The sequence below is a fragment of the Ovis canadensis genome, chromosome 3, assembly GCF_042477335.2.
Source record: "Ovis canadensis isolate MfBH-ARS-UI-01 breed Bighorn chromosome 3, ARS-UI_OviCan_v2, whole genome shotgun sequence".
Taxonomy (NCBI): domain Eukaryota; kingdom Metazoa; phylum Chordata; class Mammalia; order Artiodactyla; family Bovidae; genus Ovis; species Ovis canadensis.
The window spans coordinates 197,563,575-197,589,044 of NC_091247.1; the positions used below are offsets into that span (position 1 = coordinate 197,563,575).

Consider the following 25,470-nt stretch of genomic DNA (forward strand, 5'->3'; position numbering starts at 1 on the left):
TCAAAAAGAAAGAAGATTTCTCTATATGGATGAAACTGCAAAGTGTGACCAACATGAGACTAGGAAAAGCAATTTAACATTGGATTTGTGGGTTTCTTTTTTTTAAAATTTATTTATTTTAGTTGGAGGCTAATTACTTTACAATATTGTAGTGGTTTTTGCCATACATTGATATGAATTAGTTATGGGTTTACATGTGTTCCCCATCCTGAACCCCCCTCCCACCTCCCTCCCTATCCCATCCCTCTGGGTCATCCCTGTTCACCAGCCCTGAGCACCCTGTCTAATGCATTGAACCTGGACTGGTGATCTGTTTCATAAATGATATTATACATGTTTCAGTGCTATTCTCTCAAATCATCCCACCCTTGCCCTCTCCCACAGCGTCCAAAAGACTGTTTTATATATCTGTGTCTCTTTTGCTGTCTCGCATACAGGGTTATCATTACCATCTTTCTAAATTCCATTTATATGCGTTAGTATACTGTATTGGTGTTTTTCTTTCTGGCTTACTTCACTCTATATAATAGGCTGCAGTTTCATTCACCTCATTAGAACCAATTCAAATGTGTTCTTTTTAATGGCTGAGTAATATTCCATTGTGTATATATACCACAGCTTTCTTATCCATTCATCTGCTGATGGACATCTAGGTTGCTTCCATGTCCTGGCTATTATAAACAGTGCTGCGATGAACATTGGGGTACATGTGTCTCTTTCCATTCTGGTTTCCTCGGTGTGTATGCCCAGCAGTGGGATTGCTGGGTCATATGGCAGTTCTATTTCCAGTTTTTTAAGGAATCTCCACACTGTTCTCCACAGTGGCTGTACTACTTTGCATTCCCACCAACAGTGTAGGAGGGTTCCCTTTTCTCCACACCCTCTCCAGCATTTATAGTTTGTAGACTTTTGGATAGCAGCCATTCTGACTGGCGTGAAATGGTATCTCATTGTGGTTTTGATTTGCATTTCTCTAATAATGAGTGATGTTGAGCATCTTTTCACATGTTTGTTAGCCATCTGTATGTCTTCTTTGGAGAACTGTCTGTTTAGTTCTTTGGCCCATTTTTTGATTGGGTCATTTATTTTTCTGGAATTGAGCTTCAGGAGTTGCTTGTATATTTTTGAGATTAATTCTTTGTCAGTTGCTTCATTTGTTATTATTTTCTTCCATTCTGAAGGCTGTCTTTTCACTTTGCTTATAGTTTCCTTCGTTGTACAAAAACTTTTAATTTTAATTAGGTCCCATTTGTTTATTTTTGCTTTTATTTCCAGTATTCTGGGAGGTGGGTCATAGAGGATCCTGCTGTGATTTATGTCAGAGAGTGTTTTGCCTATGTTCTCCTCTAGGAGTTATACAGATTCTGGTCTTACATTTAGATCTTTAATCCATTTTGAGTTTATTTTTGTGTATGGTGTTAGAAAGTGTTCTAGTTTCATTCTTTTGCAAGTGGTTGACCAGTTTTCCCAGCACCACTTGTTAAAGAGATTGTGTTTTCTCCATTGTATATTCTTGCCTCCATTGTCAAAGATAAGGTGTCCATAGGTACGTGGATTTATCTCTGGGCTTTCTATTTTGTTCCATTGATCTATATTTCTGTCTTTGTGCCAGTACCATACTCTCTCATTCTTATTTGTATAATAAATGTGAATGTATACTGAAGAAAAATATAATTGAGGGTCTCCTTTGCCCAAAATTTCATAATTTTATCAGATTTTAGCTTTCTCTTATTTGTTCTTCCTTTTGTCCCCTATTTTGATTTCTTCTTTTCATTTCTTCTGTGTGTACATGTGGGTATGTGTGTAGTCCTCCTTTCAGATCCCACATATGCTTGGTTTTATTTAGCATCTGTCTCTGTCAGTGTTCTTCCTTCTTAGAGTATAACGCCCACACCTCCAAAATTGTTACACCATGATGAGTGTACCCCTTGTGTGTAAGATACTGCTTTTTTGTGAAGTTTTGTTTCTGTTAGAACTAGACTTTATCCTTTTTTATAGAATTGGGACCTTTTCTAAAAAAAATTATTTATTTTTAATTGAAGGAAAATTGCTTTACAGTATTGCATTCTTTTCTACCAGACATCAACATGAATCAGCCTTAGGTTTACCAATGTCTCCTCCCACTTAAACACCCCTCCTTCAGAAAAATCTTTGCCACATTTTTATATTACAAGACCCTAAAGTCACAACCTATTTACAAAGTCAGTCAGTGTTACTTTACATGAAGCAGTTCATTGCTTTTAGCACAGACTTCACAAAAAAGTTAGTTCTCTTTTTGTAAGAACTAATAAAATAATACTGGAAAAGAAATCGCAACCCAGTCCAGTATTCTTTCTTGGAGAATTCCATGGATAGGGGAGCCTGGCGGGCCCTAGTCCATGGAATTGCAATGAGTTGGATGCGACTGGGCAACTAATATACACACAGTAAAATAATGTAATGAGTTTGAAAAAGTATATATTGTGACAGATCTCAGGCCTTCACCGTCAGAGTCATCTACAGACCAGAGCCCATCACTGGGTGAAGAAAATATTGGGAGTTTTATTGTCATTAATTTTCTCTGTGTGTGTGTGTCTCCCTCTTTCTTTGTTTCTCTCCAGCAGATACAGCGGGGAATTTTGCTCTATTAATTAGAAAAACTTCAGTGGATATCACTCTGACAACATGCAGTCAATATACTACATATTCTTAGTGGCAAATGCGAAAAAACTTCCACTTAACTACCTGTGTACCACTTCAAAGATTGGATTGGACACATTTTTAAGTTTGTAACTAGATGGTAACTCATAACCATCTAGTTACAAACTTTAAAAAGTGCATAAATTGTTGGTCATGAATTACACTCTTTTAACACTGAAAAATATGTGTGAATATTATTTTGTTATATATCTTTTGAGATTTGTTTCTGTCACATCTATTGAAAATAATTCAATTTAGTGGCTTGTACCTTCTATGGTACTTTACGTGTGCTTCCCACCCCCACCCCAATAATTTTGTTAATGGACTTTTAATTTCTATTACAAATATGTTGACATATAGACCCATTAGAGTCTCAAAATGGATATAAAGCTTTTTTTTGGATAGAAAGCTTTTTTTGCATGTTTTAAGACGTATTTTAGGGGTCCTAAAGTAGATGTTATAAGCAGTGTGTTTTCATCTGTGCTGTGCTGCAGCATCAGATGGAATTATTCTGTGGAAAAGACAGGCCCCTAGAGCGTGATATTTGGCCTTGTGAACATCCCTATAGGCACTGAATGTTTGATGTTTGAGTTTACATTACAAATCACAATGTCCGCTCTTTTATTTTAAATGTCTGTTGTTGAGCAGCCCTTTAGAATTTAAATTGAACCATATCATATGAACAGACAAGTTGAACTGAACTTCAAAATTACCCCCTAATTTTACCAACTTTTTAATTATTATTTTTATAGGGAAATCATGGCAATTGGCTTTTCTATATTCAAAATGCCAAAGCATTCCATTAAATTAAGCATATTGCAATCCACTTTGAAATTCAGTCTTGTTTTAAAACCACATTTGATGAGGTAGGAAAAATAAAAAGTGAACGAATCAGGGGAAAAGCCTAAAGATACTTTAATTGGCAGAGGTTTGAGTTGCTTTTGTTTAGTTACTTACTGTCCTTTGACAAAGTACAAGTTGAAGAGGCTTTGTAAGTGCTGTTCCACTGAAGGACAAACAAGGGTACTTTTCAATTGAGCCCTTTTAAGTTTTGTTCCTCACGCTCCCGCTGCTGTTGGAGGCTACTCCTAATGCATTGTGGCTCCGTGTTCATCTGCAGTCTGTCACTGGAAAATGTCTCTTCTCGTTGAGCGTGCTGGAGTCTAACCTCCAGGCTCCCTTTTGAAAGGCATCACTGTATGGAAATCGACACTCATAAAATGATGATAAAGAAAGAGTTTGTTTTTTAAAGGTCAGGACAAGAAGACACCCTCAAATGTTGTAGAGCCTATTTCTTCCGGAGTAAGTGCTTTAACTTCAGCACAGAGTACGCTGAGTTTGAAGCCTTGTGATTTTTCCACACTGGAGTGAAACTTATTCAAGCTCATCTTCTTTTCAAGTGGTATCCATCACAGTGGTTTATCTTGATGTTGATTTCGTTAAGTGTTATAGAAAATTAATTTATATTTTCTCCAAAGATATTCTGACTTGGGTTGTAAAAGCTCAAGGATCACCTTTGGGAGTGTTCTTTAGGGCAAGAAATCCCTGAGCCGAGATCACAGTTGTCTGTACAAGAAACACACTCATCCAGGAAAGCTTCGATTTTTCTTTTTAACTAGAATGTGTACTTTTGTTAATAAAATGTTCTATGTTCTAAATGTTCATCTTCTGTGAGCAATCAAGGCAGCCTTCTCTTCTCAAGTCCTCCGTTTGTGTGTTTCATGAGAAGAGTTCTACTTGATTCCTGCTCATACATGAGTTTATCTACCAACAGGAGTTTGTCAGTCACTGCAAACATGTCTTTACCCAAATGTTTCTAATATTTCAAAAGCCTTTCAGATAAATGAAGTACCCCTGTTTCCCTTGTCCACACATATAACCCTCTCAGTTCCAGAGCTGGAGTTTTAATGCATGGAGCACTTGAAAAAGACCCATTGACCCAGGTTGAACATGGACATTAGCGAACAGTGCCAGCCCTTCTCGTTGCTCTAGTCCCCGTAGCTTTTAGAGATGTCACTTATTCAAGAGTCAAGAGCCAGCCACCTGTTTCATCAGCCTCTTCCCCCTCGCATTAGAGGTTCAGGCCCTTGCTGAATCGTAACGCTCTAATCTGGGGAACACATACAGCATTTTTCTGAAGCTGATTCGTCAGGCTCAGCTAGCTGGAGGATTCTGTGTGTTTGCGTAAGTGTGTGTTTTTCAGTTACCCTTGAGGCACTTGTCACGACCGTGCATATTAAAATTAATCAGACCTCCTCGGCCCGAGTGTCTGTGTGTTTAACACGAAGAAGTGGATATCAAGCAAATACTCTAATTAAATGGGCCTGCTTGGTTTTGTTCTAGTGGATCCTGGGTCTTTTTCCTTTAATAGGAGTTGCTTATGTGGAAGGCACGGACAGCACTAGAGTCGGTGGAGAGCTCACTCAGAGTTTCCTTTGCCACCTGCTCCCAGAGTTCTGAGACCTCAAGGACTCCCAGCGTGCCCTCCTTAGCCACCCTTAGTGTGGCGGAGAAATATGTCCAAGATCATGAGGGAGCAGCGAGGCTAGGACAGAACAGGCTGAGCATATGACCTGGACATTTGGGTTGATTAAGATAGGCTGTCTCACATGCTGATAAACTTTGGACACCAGATTGTGCTCTGTGTGCCCACTCTTGGATGATGGAGTTCGACTCTGAGAGTAAGGTCTTGTGGAGAATTCAGAACTAATGCCTTTTCTTTATATCCTGAATTTGAAAGTTAACTTATATTCGTGTATCTCTTCGGGTCATCTACATATATAGAAGCTATTTTATGAGACAATAAGTAATAAATATAAGCGTATATATTAGCATATATTATGTGTATGTGTGTATATATATGTATATATGTGTGTATATACATACGTATATATATATATAAAATTTCACTTTTACTCTATTTTTTGGCTTTAGCTTACTTTGATTTATGTTAGACTTTTCTCTTTGCTTTTGGGAAGACTGTCATGGGCAGGACGTTTTCAAACAAACTTTGACAGAGAGTAAGCCGAAAACACTGAAAATGTCTCAGGTTCCCAAAGCAGTAGCTTTCTTGTTTGCATATTTAATGTCATAAATGAGGTAAGCTTTTAACAACCAGAAAGCTTATGGATTTTAGTTCCAATCCATCCATATTACTTGGACTTTTTTTCATATTTTAGAAAATAGAAACAAAATTTTCTTCAGAATGTTTCACATTTGAATTTATATATATATATACTCTTTATATAAAGAATAAAGCATAGATCCAACACTGGAAACAATTTAAAAAATAATGAAAAATCTCTTCAGTGTTAGAAAGTTTGGAGTTATAATTTAGCAGATCTCCAAATAACCATGGCAAGTTATCTGGTAAAGGATTACTCTGGCAGGACATGGTCCATAAAATTGATTTGTTCCTTCCCAAATTGAAAGGGTTGGATAATTCCAAAAGAAATGAACCATTGTTTTACAACTTTTCTTCCTTTCCTCCAATTGTGTCTAAGAGGTAAAAAGATCGACCCATTAACCTGTATGCTGTCTTTTTTGTGTGGGCATGCAACTCACGTGTGGAGCTCTGTATCGACAGTGCCAAGCAAATGTGTGATACATGACAGCATCATACAAACCCTTCCTCTGCTCACTTAGGTTGCTACTTGTTATTTATTAGCACAATGCGGACTGTTCAGTGTGGGTGTATATGAAATAGAAAGAAAAATAAAGGCCCTGAACAAGTAAATACATCTTTCATCATTCCTTTTGTTCGGTGTGTTTACTGTGTGCTATTCTTGGTCCATAGAAGTTGTTTGACAGTTCTTCAAAAGGGTGAGGAACCTTTTCTTGAACTTTCGTTTTGTCTGTAGAAAAGTTTTCTATCTGCCATTCTCTTTTCTTTGCAACCTATCTATAAAAAATTTTAAAAAACAGACTTTTATTGCTATTAGTGTGACAAGAATAGGTGATTATGAAACATGATAGACAGTTTTATCTGATTTGTTTGAAATGGACAGTTAAGAGACTAGAAGTCTGACAGTTTTCATTTTTAAACTTTAATTAGACATAGAGAGTGCTGTATTCTACAAATCAGCTTTTTGCTGAAATATTGAGCCTTGATTTCATTTGTGATTGAGTTGTCTCCTCCCTCCATATTAATGTAATATCAATGCCATGCTCATTGCCTTGTATAATTACTGAAGAGATCAGTAGCTGGGAGAGCATGTCATAATGGAGCATGTCTGTTTATTATAACAGGACAGTGCTCCTAAGGTGATATTTTGTTTGTAATAGGTTAGAATTGATTTGCTGTTTCAAGATGTTAAATCTGTTTCATAGGCCTTTTTTTTTTTTCCCCCTGAGGAGTTAAGCTTTGTAGAAAGTGTGTGAACAGTTCATACACCATCATGTGACATTAGTCAAGTGGAAGACTTGGGAGCAGAAAGCAGTAAAAATGAACAAAACGCACCCTTTGCAATTTAGAGTCTTGTTTCCTTTCTCTGTCTTTTCTTTTTTTTTTTTTTTTCCTTTTCCCAACCATAATGTTTTTGCATCAGTCTTTGCTCTGGCACTCTTAGTATTTTTCATCTCTGTCAAGATACCATGGTTAAGGGATGAAAAGCACCTAAACAGGGAGGTAGCAGGTTTGAGAGCAATTCCCTGAAAATAGGAGGGTGGGTTCTCAGCCTTCCCCTACAGGACCACACTCCAGACTTCCCAGAGAAGTCACGTCCAGCAGCAAAGTTAAACGGATCAGAAGTAGGCACCAGCTTGCATTTTACCTTCCCGACGCTTTAGTGTAGCTCTGCGTGTCCCATGCTGCCGGAGCACAGCCACCTTGCTGGTGTGCTTAGTTTTTCCTCCTTCCAGCTCATTCCATTAGAAGGAACCAAGAGAACTGACGGTAAATTGAAGTTGTATGTATTTTTTTAAGTGCATCCTTTTCACTTAAAGAATATTGTCCATGCGTGTGCTAAGTCACTTCAGTCATGTCTGACTCTTTGTGACCCTATGAACTATAGCCTTCCAGGCTTCTCTGTCCATGAGATTCTCCAGGCAAGAACACTGGAGTGGGTTGCCCTGTCCTCCTCCAGGGGATCTTCCTGACCCAGGGATCAAACCTGAGTCTTTTATGTCCCCTGCATTGGCAGGCGAGTTCCTTACCACTGGCACCACCTGGGAAACGCAAAGAATAATGTAATTAGGGGTTTTTAAAGAACATTAAGTCAAAAAGCATAGTAAACCTGAGCATCCTTGAGTTGTCTCTGTAGGATTTTTTCTTTTGTTTTCTAAATTTAAAATATTCAGATTAAGAATATTTGCAAGTTTCAAAGTATATTCCATTAAATAGGGAAATATTGCTTTTTGAAATGGTTTGTTTAAATTCCAAACAATGTGAACCCTTTTGAAATAATGTATAATAATTGTTTTGAAGACTTAGCATTAAAGAAATATTAATATCTACTATCAGTTATTTTTATCAACATCTCTGCTCGCATACACAGGACAAAATCTTGCCAACTCCATTAGACCCCTGAAATTTCCCTAGAATTAAGGAGTACACACACCCAAAATAAAATAAATTATAATTTGATTTTAGGATAATTTATCTCACTTAATCTCTAATAATTTTGACTTCAAACAATTTTGAAAAAAGGAAAAGACACAGATCAGGATCTCAGTACAGAACAGAAGCTCCCATTCTATTCCTGTTTTATTTTTTCATTACCTTTGGATTCCTGCTAACATCCTTTGTAAAGCCTCTCTTAATGCTCAGAAGAGAGTCAATACCTCCTTTCTGTGTAATCTCTTTTTTTTTATATTTGCTCTCCTATTCACTCCTTCCCTCATTCTGACAGGAAACACTTATTGAGGTCCTAGTATATGCTAGCTATTTTATAGGTAAATGTAAACAGAGATCAAAGATACATTTCCAATTAATTTGCTCATGGTATTTTGGGAGAAACAAACCATGTGACTTGGTGGGGAGAGGAACTGAGAGTGAGGAGATACAGGAGGCTCTATAGCTGGTGGCAGGGGTGGGGCTTACACCAAAAGGGAGCATATAATGAATCCCTATAATTATTTATCCTCAAAATTAATATTTATGTATTGATGGACATATCTTTGTTTATGTCACCTGTAGAGGTCATGTGACTGTTATGACTTCTTAGCCAATTTTGTTGACATGCATGTGCAGAAAGCTGCTGTGGTATTCACCAGATCTCTCTATATATGTAATATAACTTCCTGTTTATTTTGGCTGTACTGGGTCTTCATGGCTGTGTGTGGGCTTTCTCTAGTTGTGGCAAGTGGCGGGGTCTACCTTCTCATTGCAGTGCGCAAGTTTCTCCTTGTGGCCCCTTGTGTTGCAGAGCACAGGCTCTGGGCACCTGGGCTTCAGTGCTTGTGGCACACGGGCCCAGTAGTTGCAGTTCTCAGGCCCTAGAGCTCGGGCTCAGTAGTGCCTCACGGCATGTGGAATCTTCCTGGACCAAGCATTGAACTGGCGTCCCCTGCATTGCAAGGCAAATTTGTAATCATTGCACCATTAAGGAAACCCTGACTTCTTTTAACGTTGTTTTTCTCATCATCTCATCTTTTCAAGTGGGTATTTTCAAGTTATTGATTTCTGCTTATCCACAGCTTTCTGGGGGAAATTTACAACCCTAAGGAAATACTCTAATTGCATTCTCCCAGGTTCTCAGACTAATAAGGCTAAGAATATAATGTATCATTTCCGCTTTCTCCATCTTCAGCCTTTACTGACTAATATAATAGTGGATACTGTCTTTGAACTCTTATTTTAGCAGAATAGTAAAAGTGAGCCAAAATCATGGTAGTAATAATAGGTACATAACCTAAATCTTACTCAGAGCTAAAATTCACTTAGCTTTGTAAATTCCTGATTCATGTACTCATTCATTCACAAAATTTAAATGCTTAGCCAAAATTCTTTTAAAAATTATTTGCCCTGTAATTATAACCTCACTTTTATCTTTTACATTTTATTTATTTTGAGTGTAGTTGAGTTATAGTACTGTGTTAATTATTGCTGTACAGCAAAGTGACTCAGTTGTGCATATACATATATTAATTTCCATATTCCTTTCCATTATGGCTTATTATAGGATATTGAGTATAATGTGCTATGCTATACAGTAGGACCTTGTTGTTCATTCAGCCTGTATATACCAGTTTGCTGCTGCTAAGTCACTTCAGTTGTGTCCGACTCTGTGCGACCCCATAGACGGCAGCCCACCAGGCTCCCCATTCCTGAGATTCTCCAGGCAAGAACACTGGAGTGGGTTGCCATTTCCTTCTCCAGTGCATGAAAGTGAAAAGTGAAAGTGAAGTCGCTCAGTCGTGTCCACCTCTTAGCAACCCCACGGACTATAGCCTACCAGGCTCCTCCACCGTTGGCAACCACAAGTCTGTTCTCTACTTCCGGATTCTGTTTCTGTTTCATAGATGGGTTCATTTGTATCATATTTTAGATTCTACATATAAGTGCTATTTGCCTTTCACTTTTTTTCATGTGGTATTTGTCTTTTACTTTCTGACTTGACTTTACTTAGTTTGATAATTTCTGGTTGCATCTGTGTTTCTGCAAATGGCATTATTTTATTCTTTTTTACAACTGAGTAATATTCCATTGTATATATATATACCACATCTTCTTTATCTATTCATCTGGTGATGGACATTCAGGTTGCTTCCATGTCTTGGCTCGTGTGAATAGTGTTGCTGTGAACATTGGGGTGTACGTATCTTTTTGAATTATAGTTTTTGTCTGAATATATGCCCAGGAGTGGGATTGCTGGATCATATGGTAATTATATTTTTACTTTGCTAAGGAACCTCTATACTATTTTCCACAGTGGCTGTACCAACTCATAGTCCCGCTTACAGTGTAGGAGGGTTTCCTATTTCCTACACCCTCTCCAGCATTTATATAACCTCAATTTTAAACAAAACTGCTTGAATTCTAATACATACAAGTATATAACAGGTACATATGGAACAAAGTATTAATACATTTTCCCTGACATACTCACGTATCATGCTGGCAGTTAATAAAATGCAGTGCATATTTTAAAAATTATTTTCCCAAAGAAAAAATGGTGGAACAGCCTCTGGAATATGGAAGTAGACATTTAATTTCTTCTCAAGAGTGGAAAAAGAGCCTCAGTTGGCATGTGATATGGTACTTGTGCCATCTTATGTATTTTATTGGGTCTCCCAGAGACCTTTATTAGACTGGGTGGGTAGGTTAGCCTGCAGCTGCAGTGAGTTCACTTCCTGTCTTACTCTCCAGCCTCATTTCTCATTTCCTAGCATTCGTAGCATCATTCTTTATGACTTGTTCTAGTAATGCTGAATTGCCCATGCCTTTTTGCAGCTAGCTTGCTTTTCTTTGCTTATGATGATGTCTGTTTACAATGTCTTTTACCTTTCTTTGCTCCCGGATGATTGCCGTTCGTTCTTAATACTTAGTTTGTTTCACCCACCTTGCCAGAAATTTTCTGCTAACTCTAATCGCCCTCACTCTCCTCCCTTGAGAAATTGTTTTGTCTCTCGTCTCCATTGGACTTTGACCTCCTAAAGCAGTGGTTGTAAAACTATGGCCTGTAGGACAAGTCTCGACTGCTGCTCTGTTTTGTATGACCTATGAGCTAAGAATTGGGCTTCCCTGGTAGCTCAGACAGTAACAAATCAGGAGACCTGGGTTCTATCCCTGGGTCAGGAAGATCCCCTGGAGAAGGGAATAGTTACCCACTCCAGTATCCCAAGGACAGAGGAGCCTGGCGGGGTACAGTCCATAGAGTCACATAGAGTCAGATACGACTGAAGTGACTTAGTACATACCAAAATTCTTGCCTGGAGAATTTCATGGACAGAGAAGCCTGGCAGGCTACAGTCTATGGGATCACAAAGAGTCGGACACAACTGAGCAACCAACACATGCACACACATGAGCTAAGAATTTTTTCCCATCTTTGAATCTTTGAAGATAAAAATCAAGAGAGGATGATTTTATGACACATGAACATTATATGAAATTTAAATGTGTGTCTTTAAATAATAGAACATAGCCATGCTTATTCATTGACCACATATGGAGGTATTGTCCTATAATGTACCTTAGTGATGTAATAGAATTGATTATAGCCTACAAAACCTGAAATATTTGCTACATGGCTCTTTATAGTCTGCCCACCGCTGTCCTACAGGGCAGGAACACAGTCTCGGTCACCCCATCATCCAGAGTTCCTAGCACAGTGACTTCTAATTCAATGAGTTAACTGAATGGTGGAATAACCTCTCTCTGACCTAAAACAAGGCATCTACTTATGGGTTTCTAGTTCTCTTCTTAGGAAGTTTAATAAAGGAAATACTGATTTATGAATACCCAGATGCTAGATTTTGCTCTATCATTATCTGGATAATCTTGGACAAATGCTTTATTTCCCTTTATTTGAAAATAAAATTATTTCATTAAATGAGCTGTATAGTTCTTTCTAGATATAAAATTCTAGAAACATTTTAATATTTTATAAAATCAGTATGCAAAAATGCTTAAAAACAGAATTGGAAGGCCCATATTTTATTAAGAAATATGAGCAAAAGGACAGAACAGTGAACTCTCACAGATCTGTTATATATGAGGTTTATCATTGGTGCTGATTATGTGTTCTGTAGTCATCCAAATAAAAATGAAATTTGCTGTTGGTCTGTACTAGGCATTTCTATCTAGGGATAGAAGATAAGATCGTTTGTTGTTAAGATCTGTGGCTTATAATTTACCTGCATGTCTTTGAGTGAAAATTTTATCTGGATAATGAAAGGCAGACATTGAATGTTAGTTTTTGCCAGAATCCTGAATTATCCTGTTTACTTCTCTTTTTCAAAATCATGCTCACTCTCTTATATGAACCTACTTCCTCAAAGATATTTCAAGGGCCAGAAAGAGCAGTGTTGATACCAACCTATATACTTCATTTTATAGACAGAGACTTACAGAGTTCTTACATCTCTAAAGTGACTTTAAAAAAAAAAACTCTAATAGGAGTGCTTGCTCTAATCTTGGGCAGTCATAAAAGTATCTTGAATGAAAATATCACAACATAATATAAGGATTCTTTGGATGAAAATTGTTTTTGTAATTTGTACCTCTTTCTAACATATTATTTTATTTTTATTCATTTATTTATTTATGGCTATGCTGAGTCTTCATTGCTGCACAGGCTTTTCTCTAGTTGTGGAGAACAGGGGCTACTCTAACTGAGGTGCGCCGGCGTCTCTTAACGGTGGCTTCTCTTGTAAAGCACAGGCTCTAGGGCGTGCAGGCTTCAGTAGCCTCAGCACATGGGCTCTGTAGCACAGGCTCAACAGTTGTGGTGCACGGGCTTAGATGCTATATGGTATGTGGGATCTTTCCAGGTCAGGGGTCGAACCTATGTCCTGCACTGGCAGGCAGATTTTTTAACAACTGAGCCAACAGGGAAGCCCTCTTTCTAACCTATTTTAAAAGGCAATCAAAAAGGCAAACAAAATTAAACTTTAACTCTAAATATTCTTACTTCCATGAGTCTGGCTTCCCTGGAGGCTCAGAGGTAAAAGCGTCTGCCTGCAATGCGGTAGACCTGGGTTCGATCCCTGGGTCAGGAAGATCCCCTGGAGAAGGAAATGGCAACCCCACTCCAGTATTCTTGCCTGGAGAATCCCAGGGACGGGGGAGCCTGGTGGGCTACAGTCCACGGGGTCACAAAGAGTCGGACACGACTGAGCAACTTAACTTTCACCTTTCAGCTTCCATGAGTATATTCCTGAGTAAAATTGATCATCACAAAAACCTATAAAAATTCTATAGGTAAAGGTTCTTTGAATGTTTCCAGTAATTTAAAGTTATTAAAGAAGTGAAAAACTCAGGCATATCCATGAAGAACTTCAGGAAAAAAATCTTTTGTAGAAGTTCTGTGTCAACTTCTGTGACATAACCTCTCATAACCTCAAGAGATAATAAATAATTTTCTGCATAGTCTCCTCACTTGTAGTATTATGGCCCTGCTGCTTTGTAGAGTCTTTTCCCATTGCCTTCTATAGGAATCTCATACTGAAGCACTGCAGCCCTTCAGTATGGGACATCTCGTTGTGGAAGAGGGTACATTTCCTATCAATCCTCTTGCTTCAGTCTTTGCTTTATGGGCTGTCATTCAATCAGGTCAGCTACTAGGAAGTATATAAAAGGCAGTTCAAGAGAACTGATTTCAGTGAGATCAGAACATGCTATATGTAAAGCATTTTTAATGCTACAGGGGATATATGTTAGGGGAAATTAGTGTTATTGCTACTACTTAAAATTTTCTCATTCCATTTTTCACTCAAATATTTGCCAAGCACCGAGATCTCTATTTGGAATTCTGAATGTCCTTAAAACATAGTTGAAACACATCTATAAATAGGTATTCTTTTAATTAAAAAAATAAAAAGGATCACAATACTCTTACATTTTCATTTGGATTTTTTTAAATCTGAAAATCTATTATCGCTTAAATGTCAAGATTCACCTTGTGATTCTAAAGGAAAAAATATTTCCCTTATTTTGCTTCATGTGATATAATTATGGCATATAAATGTCAAAATATTAGTAACGCTATTTGTTAAAATGTATGAACTTATTTCAATAAGAATAATTTAGCAGTCCTCTCTCAAGTTACATTCATAATATGCAAGGAGATTATTTTGCTAATTGTTAAGTATATAGACATACCCTTTTGAGAACTTAGAAATTCTTAACTTCCTTCAGAAAATTCAGGGATACATGTTCTTTCTTCTTAGCAAGCTGGTATATGAATGACTAATGAGACTGTAAAAAATATGTAGTTTGTGTCTAAAACAAAGTAAGCATTTACTTGCTGAAGGTGGGTTTCTACCTGCAATGACGGTTACAGGACAACATGTGTTTTTATTAAAAGACATTTGAAACAACTTATTTCTATATACCTGCTTTTGGATTTCCTGAAAATAGTGTTCAGAAAAATTCTGTGATTTTTATGTAGGTGAATGAGCCGATGCTTTTGCACCCTTTCTTTTTCTTGGGGTGTCCCTGAGCTCTGCCCAGGCTGAGACAGATGGCTGCTGGTGTAGTTGTGTGCGTGGGAGAGAGGGACTTCCACATGTGATTTTTGCCATTTGGTAGTAATTAGTTTGTTGTATAAATTAACATTAACTGAACCGTTCTTCAGGCATTGTTTGTAATTATCTTCTTTGAGTCTCTGAGTTGTGTAAAAAAGATAAAAAGCAGAGAAGAAATTGTTCTTTATTTTATACAAAGTGGACCAATCTATCATTAGGCTGAATAGATCAACAATTATTGTTTGTATGCCCAATAGACCAAAAACTTTGAAATGACGGTAAAACAGAAAAACAAACCAAAAAAGAAACCAAAAAAACTTGGAACTTAACGCTTGAGAAATACAGTTAGATGTTCTGAAAATGTATAATTTTTACTTTAAGATTGAACTGAGTGTAAGGGAAAAGTGCAATATAGTTTGAGGTATTTTTCTTCACATCTTTTAGAAAATAATTTTTTTTAGTTCTCCCAGTAACTTCCATTTGAAGGTCTCTATTCTATCTTTTTTCTTCTTTATATGTTACATACTGTTTTTAGGTGCTTTCATATAGAAACATTTTCATAAACATTTTATGAGAAGCATTTTTAAAGATATAGTGTCAATATTCATCTTCTTAGGCAGAGCTATTCACTAATAAGTGGGACTTTGATAATTCAGATTTTAAACTTTGTGATGTAGTCACCATTTCCTCCCTACTCCCACCCCAAATGGAGATATTGTATATGAAGGAAACAAATAATAAGCAAACTGTGTGTCTTAAAATTCTCCTTCAGTTTGATTTTGGCCTTGTTCGTGTTATTTCTGGGTTTGAAATATTCCTCTTGTGTCTTTCTCTAAAGAGATCTAATAAGTAATACCATATAACAGATTGTCCTTTAAAGCTTAAATGTTTCTTTCTGAAAAAAAAAAAAAAAGAAAGAAAAGAAACTCCCATCTGTGTTTTTTCTTTGGAAATTGCTCTAAGAAACTACCAAGAAGAACAAGTTATTGCTAGACATATTTTGACCCAAAGTATTTAAAGTATGTCATTGCACTTTTACTGTCCGTAACACAGTCATAATTTTGATGTTGACAAGAAAATATGATGGGTATTATCCTACTAAGAGCTTCTTTATTGCAGCCCATAAGGTAATAAAACCTCAGTCACAGCAGAATTAATATTTGTGTTAACCTGCTATTAGATTATTAATAAAACTGAAAATGTATACCATAAGTAGCTATTTTCTGTCATACAATTTCAGATATTGATCAGGTGTTACTTGTAGAAATTATAATTACCAGCAGTAATTTATTTCTTTGCTTTTTAAAAATTATTGTTGCACTTTATTTCATGGATACAATTACTTAGTGGATCTCAAAGATTTAAAAATATACCAATACAACTGCAAATTACTTGGAATAATAACAGTTTTCCTTTATTTAGCATGGCTTTGTTTTACTGCATTTTCTTAGTGAATGAACAGAATTAAGGCACTGTTTTTACCATGACTAAGTGGGAGATTTATTCCTGAAATGCAAGATGATTTGACATATGAAAATCAATGAATGTAATACACCTCATTAACAGAATGAAGGAAAAATTTTAAAGAATTGAAATATATAAAACATGTTCTCAGGCAATGATGAAATTAGACTAGAAAACTATAATAGAGATTTGCCTTTAAAATTCCCCAATATTTGGAAACTAAACAGCTCATTTTATTAAAACTAAGATGCTTTAAAACCTGGGTTTTGTTTTGAGTTGTTGGGTAAGCCATTCATTGGGCTTCCCAAGTGGCATTAGTGGTACAGACAACCCCGCCCTGCCCCCTGCCAGTGCCAGAGACAGAAGAGATGGGAGTTCCATCCCTGGGTCAGGAAGATCCCCTGGAGAAGGGCATGGCAGCGCACTCCATTATTCTTGCCTGGAGAATCCCATTGACAGAGGAGCCTAGCAGGCTATGGTCCATAATGTCACTAAGAGTCAGTCACTACTGAAGCAACTAAGCACGCTTATTCCTATTATTTCAGGGTTAACAGAGACATGCTTTTTCTTTTTTAAAATCATTTTTAGTGAGAGTGTTTCAAAGTTTCTGAGTAATTAAAAATGTGGGATTTTAAAGTATTTCTAATGCAGAACTTATTTTTATGAAATAGGAAAACTCGAAGTACTATATGCCTAGAAGTTGGCCTCTCTTTAAAGTGTATCATGTTGCATAATTAACCAAGATTCTGAATCATGCTTTTCCTTTAAATGTATATCACTATTGACAATTTGAAGGCTCCAAAGTTTCTGGGTATTATCCTACTAAGAGCTTCTTTATTGCAGCCCATAAGGTAATAAAACCTCAGTCACAGCAGAATTAATATTTGTGTTAACCTGCTATTAGATTATTAATAAAAACTTGCCTCCTCAAATCTTGCACAAAAAATATCTACAAATCTTGCACAAAATGGCTTGTGTGCATTTACTTTCTGAAATGAGAAAAAAGAATCATTATGTCTTATCTCTTTATTTTGGCTATAAATCAAATAAACATAAAAACCTTATGCTCTGTGCTTTTCAGAATCTAGAGCTGGCTAAGAAGGAAGCAGCCTTAATCCTGAGCATATTTCCTTTCCCTGCTTCACGGGATAGAAGTGTATTTTCTTGTAAATTGGGCAGTATACAGAATTTGGTCAAATTTTAAAGGACAAACTTTGTGTCTGCTCAGAATCATTCCACATACTACGTGTTCCCTGTAAGCGATATGAGCATAATTTTGGTAAAATATTTTAATAGAACAGTTTTTGACTTGTACATATTAGGATTCTTAATATTAGGCCAAAATATTCCTCTGTGTGAGAGAAAATCGTCTGTATGTTCCTCAAGTAAATTTAGATCCTTATTCCTGGAAGGGCAGCAAAATAAACACTCTGCTTCCTGACTGTTTGATTTTGCTTCACTTATGTACTTGTGTGCATAAGAACATATAAATCTAGGCTCACATGCACTTTTTGAGGAAATCACACTATTCTACCATCCCCACCTATACAGACTAAACCATTTTTCCATTATTCCTGAAGTCAGCATTTTTATCTAATATTTTTTTATTTTTAGATGAAAACAATCGACTATTGACAAATAACCTACACAAAAACCAACTCTGGATATTTTTTTGGCAACCACTTGAAATGCAGACTCCTGTACGACATGATATATTTTGGATCCAAAGATAAGAAGGGAAGGGGAGAAAAAAAGCAGCTCTTCCGTGGCTGTGGCCGTGAAGCTCAAAGAGAATACATTAATTAACCCAAGAGAATTTCTAGGAAGCTGGAGTGAGAAGCCGTAGCTTTGAAATCTAGTGATCTTTATCCACTGTTGGGTTTGGGTCAAAGACCTTGGACAGAGAAGGAAAAAAAGGAAAGGAGGTACATTATAGGAACCAGATGTTAAAAACTGATAAAGGCTACCAGCCCCCTGCTGCTGCTATCAACCGCCACCTCCATCAAAAAGGTGGCATTCTCCTCTGAAGCCCCTCTGTCCTTCGAGCAGAGAGAGACACACACAATTTTGGCTCTGCAGTTTCCTTTGGCCTACCTTGTCGAATGGCCCTAGAAGACTAAACAGGTGTTATCTACTTTTGATTTCAGTGCATTTAAATTAATCCTGTCAGCTCAGCTGTTAAAACAACTGTCATCTCCAGCTGTTAGTAATTTTCGACTGGGCACTTTCACAGGTTGCCAAGATCTGAGCCTGCATCGTGTGTCTCTCTGAATGCAGTAAAGTAACAATTGTGGGTTTTTAAAGGGGCTTGTATTGTGATGCTGCACACATGAAATGATCGTAATAACAATAATTTCCAAAGATTTTCTGGCGCCATATTTTGTGGTGTATAAATAAACCATGTGCTGAATGCCACTCCTATCTATATTCTGTGATATGTTACATAACTTTTTTTAAATCCGGTGACCAATAAGTCAACTTGGAAGTATAAAAGAGAGAGGTCTGATGAAGAAGTTAAGAGATAGAGATAGTACTGCACCTGCTTGTGATGATTTCTGTGTTTCCAGAAACAATAGTTGCCTCAGGTAGACTTACAGTTTTTCTTTCACTGAAATAATCCGTAAAATATTTTGTTACTATTTAACAGTTTGAATGACTCTTCACTTTCAAGCCAAATATAAGGCTTCTGGCTACATCTCCTCCTATTGAAATTTTAATTCATAAGAGGCATTTGTTGCACCGTTTCAATATTTAGAATCTATTTCAGTTAGTATGTATTCAGATCTAATATTGTAGGGGAGAGAAAAGGCCATCAGGAAACTCAGTTTATTATCAACAATTGGAACCTGCTAAAACTGTGCAGGAATCTCAACACTATCAAAAAAGACTTCCATTTGCCACTGATGTAATCACCTGGAACCAATGAGTTTTCCTCCTATCCTAATCTTACACACTGAAAATGGAAAAAATTATCAGTGTTCTGTTTCTATTACAAAGTATAAATTTGGGTTAGCTTTTTACTGTTAAAAAGTATATTTCCAAAGAAAAAAATATATATATAACATTAATTTTAAATTGTTTATATTTAAGAAGAATATAATCATGCCAATAATGAAAACAGTTTTCAATGTAAGGGACCAGTCCTAAAACTTCTGGTTATCTTAAAATATTTTATTCGATTTTATGTAATACTGATGTGGAAGAACTGTGCTCTACATTTAGTAATTTCTAAGGAATTTCTGATTCCATATTTTAATTTATTTTAATTTAATTTAGCTAATTTTTGAGAGGGTATGCATGCACAAGGTAAACAGTAAAAAAAAAAATGTAAGAACGTGTGTATAATAGAAAGCATTCCCTCCTTTTTATTCCTGTTCTTCATTCACCCAATTTTAGCTCTAGAATGATTCATGTAACATGTTTTCTCCAGTATATCTCCAGAGATATTCTGTGCATATGCATGGAGCAGTCTGAGTGCATGTGAATAGGAGCACATCAGAAGGCTACAATGCACACACATAGACACACCCTAACTTGGATGTCATTACCTCTGATTTTACATATTAATTACATAATGTTTATTACCTGAGAAAGCAGGTGATACCGTCATGTATACATGAGCAAGAAGGATAATATTATAATGCATGTGATATATAGGTATGGAAATTTAATATTTTTTATAGCTGAGGATTTTAACTCACATAGAAGAAAGAATAATAGATGCTACTCTGTCTATACCTAACAAAACTAAGATGTATATGCACTTTTGATCTAGTAACTCCATGATTGGTAGCTGAATACTCTCACAGAGATGCTAGAATTTATAAGTATTTTGTTTGTGACATTATTGTTTACTTTCTAAATGTCAGGAGGCTGGCTATATTATTGGGCATTTACAGATGGATTTCTGTGAGATTGTTAAACATTAGGGAAATTTATCTATAGAAATATGGAAAGATATCCATGATTTTTAAGTTCAAAAAGTTGAGCTTAAAAAGTTTGTAATAGTAAATATAGGATTATAATGTTTTTAAAAGTGGAGCTTCCTCCGTGACTCAGTGGTAAAAATCCACCTCCTGTGCAGGAGACTCAGGTTCAATCCCTGGGTCAGAAAGATCCCCTGGAGGAGAAAATGACAACCCACTCCAATATTCTTGCCTGGGAAATCCCATGAACCGAGTATCCTGGTGGTCTGCAGTCCATGGGGTTGCAATGAGTTGGACACAACTGAGTATGGATGCACACATTTTTAAAAGTATGTGCATGTTTATATGAAATTTATTTTAAGTATCAAATATTTATCTAAAGTATATATATGCTATTGATACATGTTTTGCTATATTCTATTAACATTTGACTAATTAGTAGGAATTAGATCTTTAAAAACTGAGCAATCTTTATTAATGCCTAAAAGAATCAATTACTGATGGATTTTGCTTTTAGTTTCTATGTATATTATTTTACATAAGCAGAAAGAGTCATTAAAAATAAAGGAAATATATGTGAGTAACTACTAAATTAGGTGATGGGGTGGAAATGGTGGCAATACAGTGGATCATGAATGCATGCTAATTTGTGCCCAACTCTTTACAACCTTATGGAGACTGTAGCCTGCCAGACTCTTCTGTTCCTGGGATTCTCCAGGCAAGAATATTAGATTGGTTTGCCGTTTCCTCCCCAGGGTATCTTCCTGACCCAGGGGTTGAACCTGTGTCTCTTATCTCTCCTGCACTGGCAGGCAGGTTCTTTACCACTAGCATCACCTGGGAAGCCTACAGAGAATCATACGAAAGACATAATAAGGGTAATAGATTGAAATATAGCGAGAGCTTTGCTGCTTTTATTTCTGAAGCTGTATTTGCTGAAATACGTCCCTTTAAAAATTTGATTTTAAAAGAAAAAGCAGAATACGCTTGCTCACACAAGCATACACAAAGAAATAGTCTGAACTGTGAAACAGGTATGCCTTGCTCAAAATTTTGTTGTAGTTCTTTGTTATTTTAGTCAGTGAGTCATGTCCGACTCCTTTGCGATCCTATGGACTGTAGCCCACCAAGCCACAGGCTCCTCTGTCCGTGGGATTCTTCAGGCAAGAATACTGGAGTGAGTTACTGCTTCCTCCTCCAGGGGATCTTTCTGACCCAGGGATTGAACCCATGTCTCCTGCATCTCCTGCAATAGCAGGTGGATTCTTTACCACTGCACCACCTGGGAAAGTATGGTCATTAGGAAGGTTAAAGTACCTTGTGACTAGAAAAACTATACATAGAATTTGTGGGTGTTTTATTGTAACTTATAATTGTTACTGCGATTGTGACTCTGTTTTTGCTAAACACCCTATTGTTTTAAAAACAAAGCCAAAAATCGGTGCAGTTTGCTACATGCAACCCTGTCTTTTCCTTCCATGTCGCTATTCTTACTACTCCTACTGCAGGAAATTTTTTGATGGAACAAGCATTGTAATAGCACCTCAAGCTTGGGTTTACATGTTACATTGGTTCCAAAGCTATACACCAAAGATCAAAAGAAATGTTTGAGTAGAGCTGACTCAAGGGAACCTCTTTGTATTTATGTCAGAGTTAAACATGTCTCTACCACCTATTAGGAGCCTAGTGTTACAGTCAAAGCTGATCCTCTCCTCTAAATGCTCAAGACTGGGGAGGAGAAGGTGCCGGGGCATGGCTTGGCCTTTCCTCTGGGTGCAGAGGCGCCTTCTAAAATAGTCCAGCCCTGTGCCTTCTGATGGCCTTCTTAGGAGCAGTGCTGAGAAAAGGTAGGTCCAAGTGTAGAACACTGATTTTCCACCAAAGTATGGGAGGTTATAATGGAAGAGGAAAAAACCCATGAGGGGAAATGGAAGAGTCTCACTTTTCCTTGGCTCTGTAAGGCTATTATTGTGAGTCAAAACAGAGAAAGAATTGAAAGGATTGACACTTGCCTTTTGTTTTTTCATATGCCTTTGCCAGAAAAAAATGCAATTACTCATAAAATTGGGTATCTAAACCTTAAAATATTCCCAATTCCATAAATTCAAAGAAGATATTACAGTGATATGTTCTACCTATATCACCGCTTAGAATTAGTGGTGAGCAAAGGCTTTACACTGATCAGACAAATTTCAAAATTTAACTGCACAGAGAGTAAATTATTCTGCCAAATATTACATTTCAAGATTACTAATAGGAAATGATAGCTGTATATAGAAAACATGTAGACTACTAAAATTTTTGCTTAGATGATTGTCTTGACTTTGCTTTGAATTATATTTGGTTGTGTATATATATATATATATATATATATATATATAGACCAGTCCAGTTCTTGTCTATCAGGTTCCTAAGATATTGTGTTGGGATTGTATAAAATATATAAACAGGTTTCTCTTTTAGTGGTAGATAATCGAAGCATAAAAAGCAAAACAAACTAGTTTTGATTAGCAAAATTTGATTTTGCTAATTTGTTAAATTTGTTAATTTGTAAATTTCAAAATTTGTTAATTTTAATTTGAAAAATTGTGCTAACCTTAGTAATGCTACTTAAAAAAAACAAAAACATATAACATTTCTTGGGGCTTCCTTAATGGTTCAAGTGGAATTGAATCTGCCTGCAGTCCAGAAGATGCAGGAGACATGGGTTCTATCCCTGGATTGAGAAGATCCCCTGGAGGAGGGCATGACAACCCACTCCAGTATTCTTAGCAGGAAAATCCCTTGGAAAGAGGAGACTGAGGGGCTACAGTCATGGCATTGCAATGAGTCAGGCACAACTGGGCATACACACACATTTATTGAACATACAGCAATTTTTTTTTTCCTTAGGCATGATGTACTTCATTTCTTCATTTGTTTTCTCTATCTTAATCTATCTACCTACTTACCTACGTATAAGTAATCTATTTACTTACTTAACCTACCTTCCTCACTGTAGCTGAGTTTAGATGTCTCTAGGGGCTAAATACTTTGACTAAAAGTTAGTAAAAGCATGATTTGAACTTTAGAGCTGTCTGATGCAAAGCATCATCCATTAAACTCTATATTTCTTACAGCTTCAAGAAATATGATGAGCACAGTTAATATGAATGCATTTTGGAAATAATGAATGAGTTAATTCATTTCTTTATTCATTTCACAGACTTCTTTTTAAACAGCTGGGCTTGCAAAATACTGTTCAGCCTTATATAGAACATTGCATTCCTGTGATGAAGACTTTTTCTCGAATGTATCAGTAGCAATGATAGGTAGCTAGAGAAGTCAGACATCAGGTAATGATAAATTCTATTTTAAAAAGGCAGCGGTATCTTGCTAGAGAAGAAAGTAGATTATTTTGTGATAGAGTGATGTCGTTAAAGATGGCTAATATCTGAATAGGCAGCAACTGAGGGGGGGAGGGGGTGAAAACACTCTAGGACTTTGTCAAAGGGGGTTGGTATGGGGTGAATGTTTAATAATTTAAAGCACAGAGATTAATTTGCATCAGGTATCATCAGGGGAAATAAATAAATAAATAAGTTTATTGGGAATATAGGACAAATAAGTTGAGAAAAGGAAAACAAATTAGGTTCTAAGTATATTTTAGAGTCATTTCAGAAGTCCTAAATGTTACTCTAAGGAATTGAAATACACTGAAAAGCTGCTGAAGACTTTCCAACAAAGGAATGTTCTGATCAGAGTTCTATCCACAGAAACCATTTTTATCATTGATTATTGCACCTTACTACACACTTGCTTGAGTTACTTTTGGCTAACAATGATAACAAGCAGTTGAGTCATGGATGTCCTCATTAAGATCAATATCTGTGGAGGTTTTTTTTTTTTCCATTTTAATAGGATTTTATTAGTGTTGGTATATAGGCACTGTAATCAGTTAGCTCAGGGTATCTTTATGTCACTTTTACTTTATGTAGCTCTATGTTACTTTTTAAAAATAAAACTTAAATTTTGCTGTAATACTTATTTCTGCAGTGAGATTTTAAGTATCCTGAGGCCAGGAAGCTTGTTTATTTACTAAATAGCATGTACTGAAACAGACTTCAATACATGATAGTTGGCTATTTATTGTTTATTGAATGAGGTGATTGAAGAAACATTGGCTGTTTACTAGTAATTTGCTAAGTGGATAAAATGTAAACAAAACTCAAATCATAACTCTCTGGCTTCCTCTGTCTGCAGCTCTATCTGAACAGATATTCATACATTGAGCTTTTGTCACCGTATCATAAGTTTTCACACTGCTGAATGATATTCTTGTTGTACCATCTTTTTGAAAGCTTTTAGCCCTTCCCTTTCCAGGATAATATTTATATGTCCTTTCAAATATAGCTAAACATTACCTCTTCTAAAAAGGATTTTCTTCCCTCTTGTCAGGCTGGTTAGAAATTCAGCCTCTGTGCTCATTTTTTACGCTTACATAAGATTTACTATTTATACTGGATAGCACTTAATCACTCTGTTTCACAATCTCTTTCTCCACTAGCCTATAAATGTCTTGAGGTCATGGACCGAGTTATTTCATTTTTGTATTTCAAGACTAATACGGTACTTCATTGCTCTTTAGTCATGATTTTGTGCCAGACTCTTTGCGACCCCATGGACTGCAGAATGCCAGGCTTCCCTGTCCTTCACCATATCCCAGAGTTTGCTCAAGCTCATGTCAGTTGAGTCAGTGATGACATCCAACCATCTTATCCTTTGTCACACCCTTTTTCTCCTGCCCTCAATCTTTCCCAGCATCGGGGTCTTTTCCAGTGAGTTGGCTCTTTGCTTCAGGTGGCCAAAGTATTGGAACATCAGCTTCAGCATCAGTCTTTCCAATGAATGTTCAGGATTGATTTCCTTTAGGATTGACTGATTTGATCTCCTTGCTGTCCAAGGGACTCTCAAGAGTCTTCTTCCGCAATTTGAAATCATCAATTATTTGGTGCTCGGCCTTCTTTATAATCTGACTCTCACATCCATACATGACTGCTGGAAAAAGTACTTGGTCAGTAGCAAATTGGTATTAACTATTTGATGAAAGAGTGATGGGTTAAAGGTTGGGAGATTTGTGAGGAGGACATGAGAGTGCTCTATGATGGAGGCAGTTAAGACCTAAATAAGGTTTTTGTCTTTATGAACAGAGAAGAAAGTAAACATTTCAGAAATATTGAAGGGTAAAAATTAATGACATGATGGCAGATGTTATGTGAAGATAAAAACAGAA

General features: G+C 36.6%; 1 protein-coding gene and 1 long non-coding RNA gene across 26 annotated transcripts in view; both read left to right on the plus strand.

Moving 5' to 3' along the window:
* SOX5 (SRY-box transcription factor 5) overlaps positions 1-25,470 on the plus strand; it is a 1,143,569-nt gene that overhangs the window by 810,045 nt on the left and 308,054 nt on the right. The window lies entirely within an intron of this gene.
* On the plus strand, positions 15,143-18,000 carry LOC138435943 (uncharacterized). The gene is made up of 2 exons (XR_011255303.1): positions 15,143-17,083; positions 17,177-18,000. It is a non-coding gene; the product is annotated as an uncharacterized lncRNA (long non-coding RNA).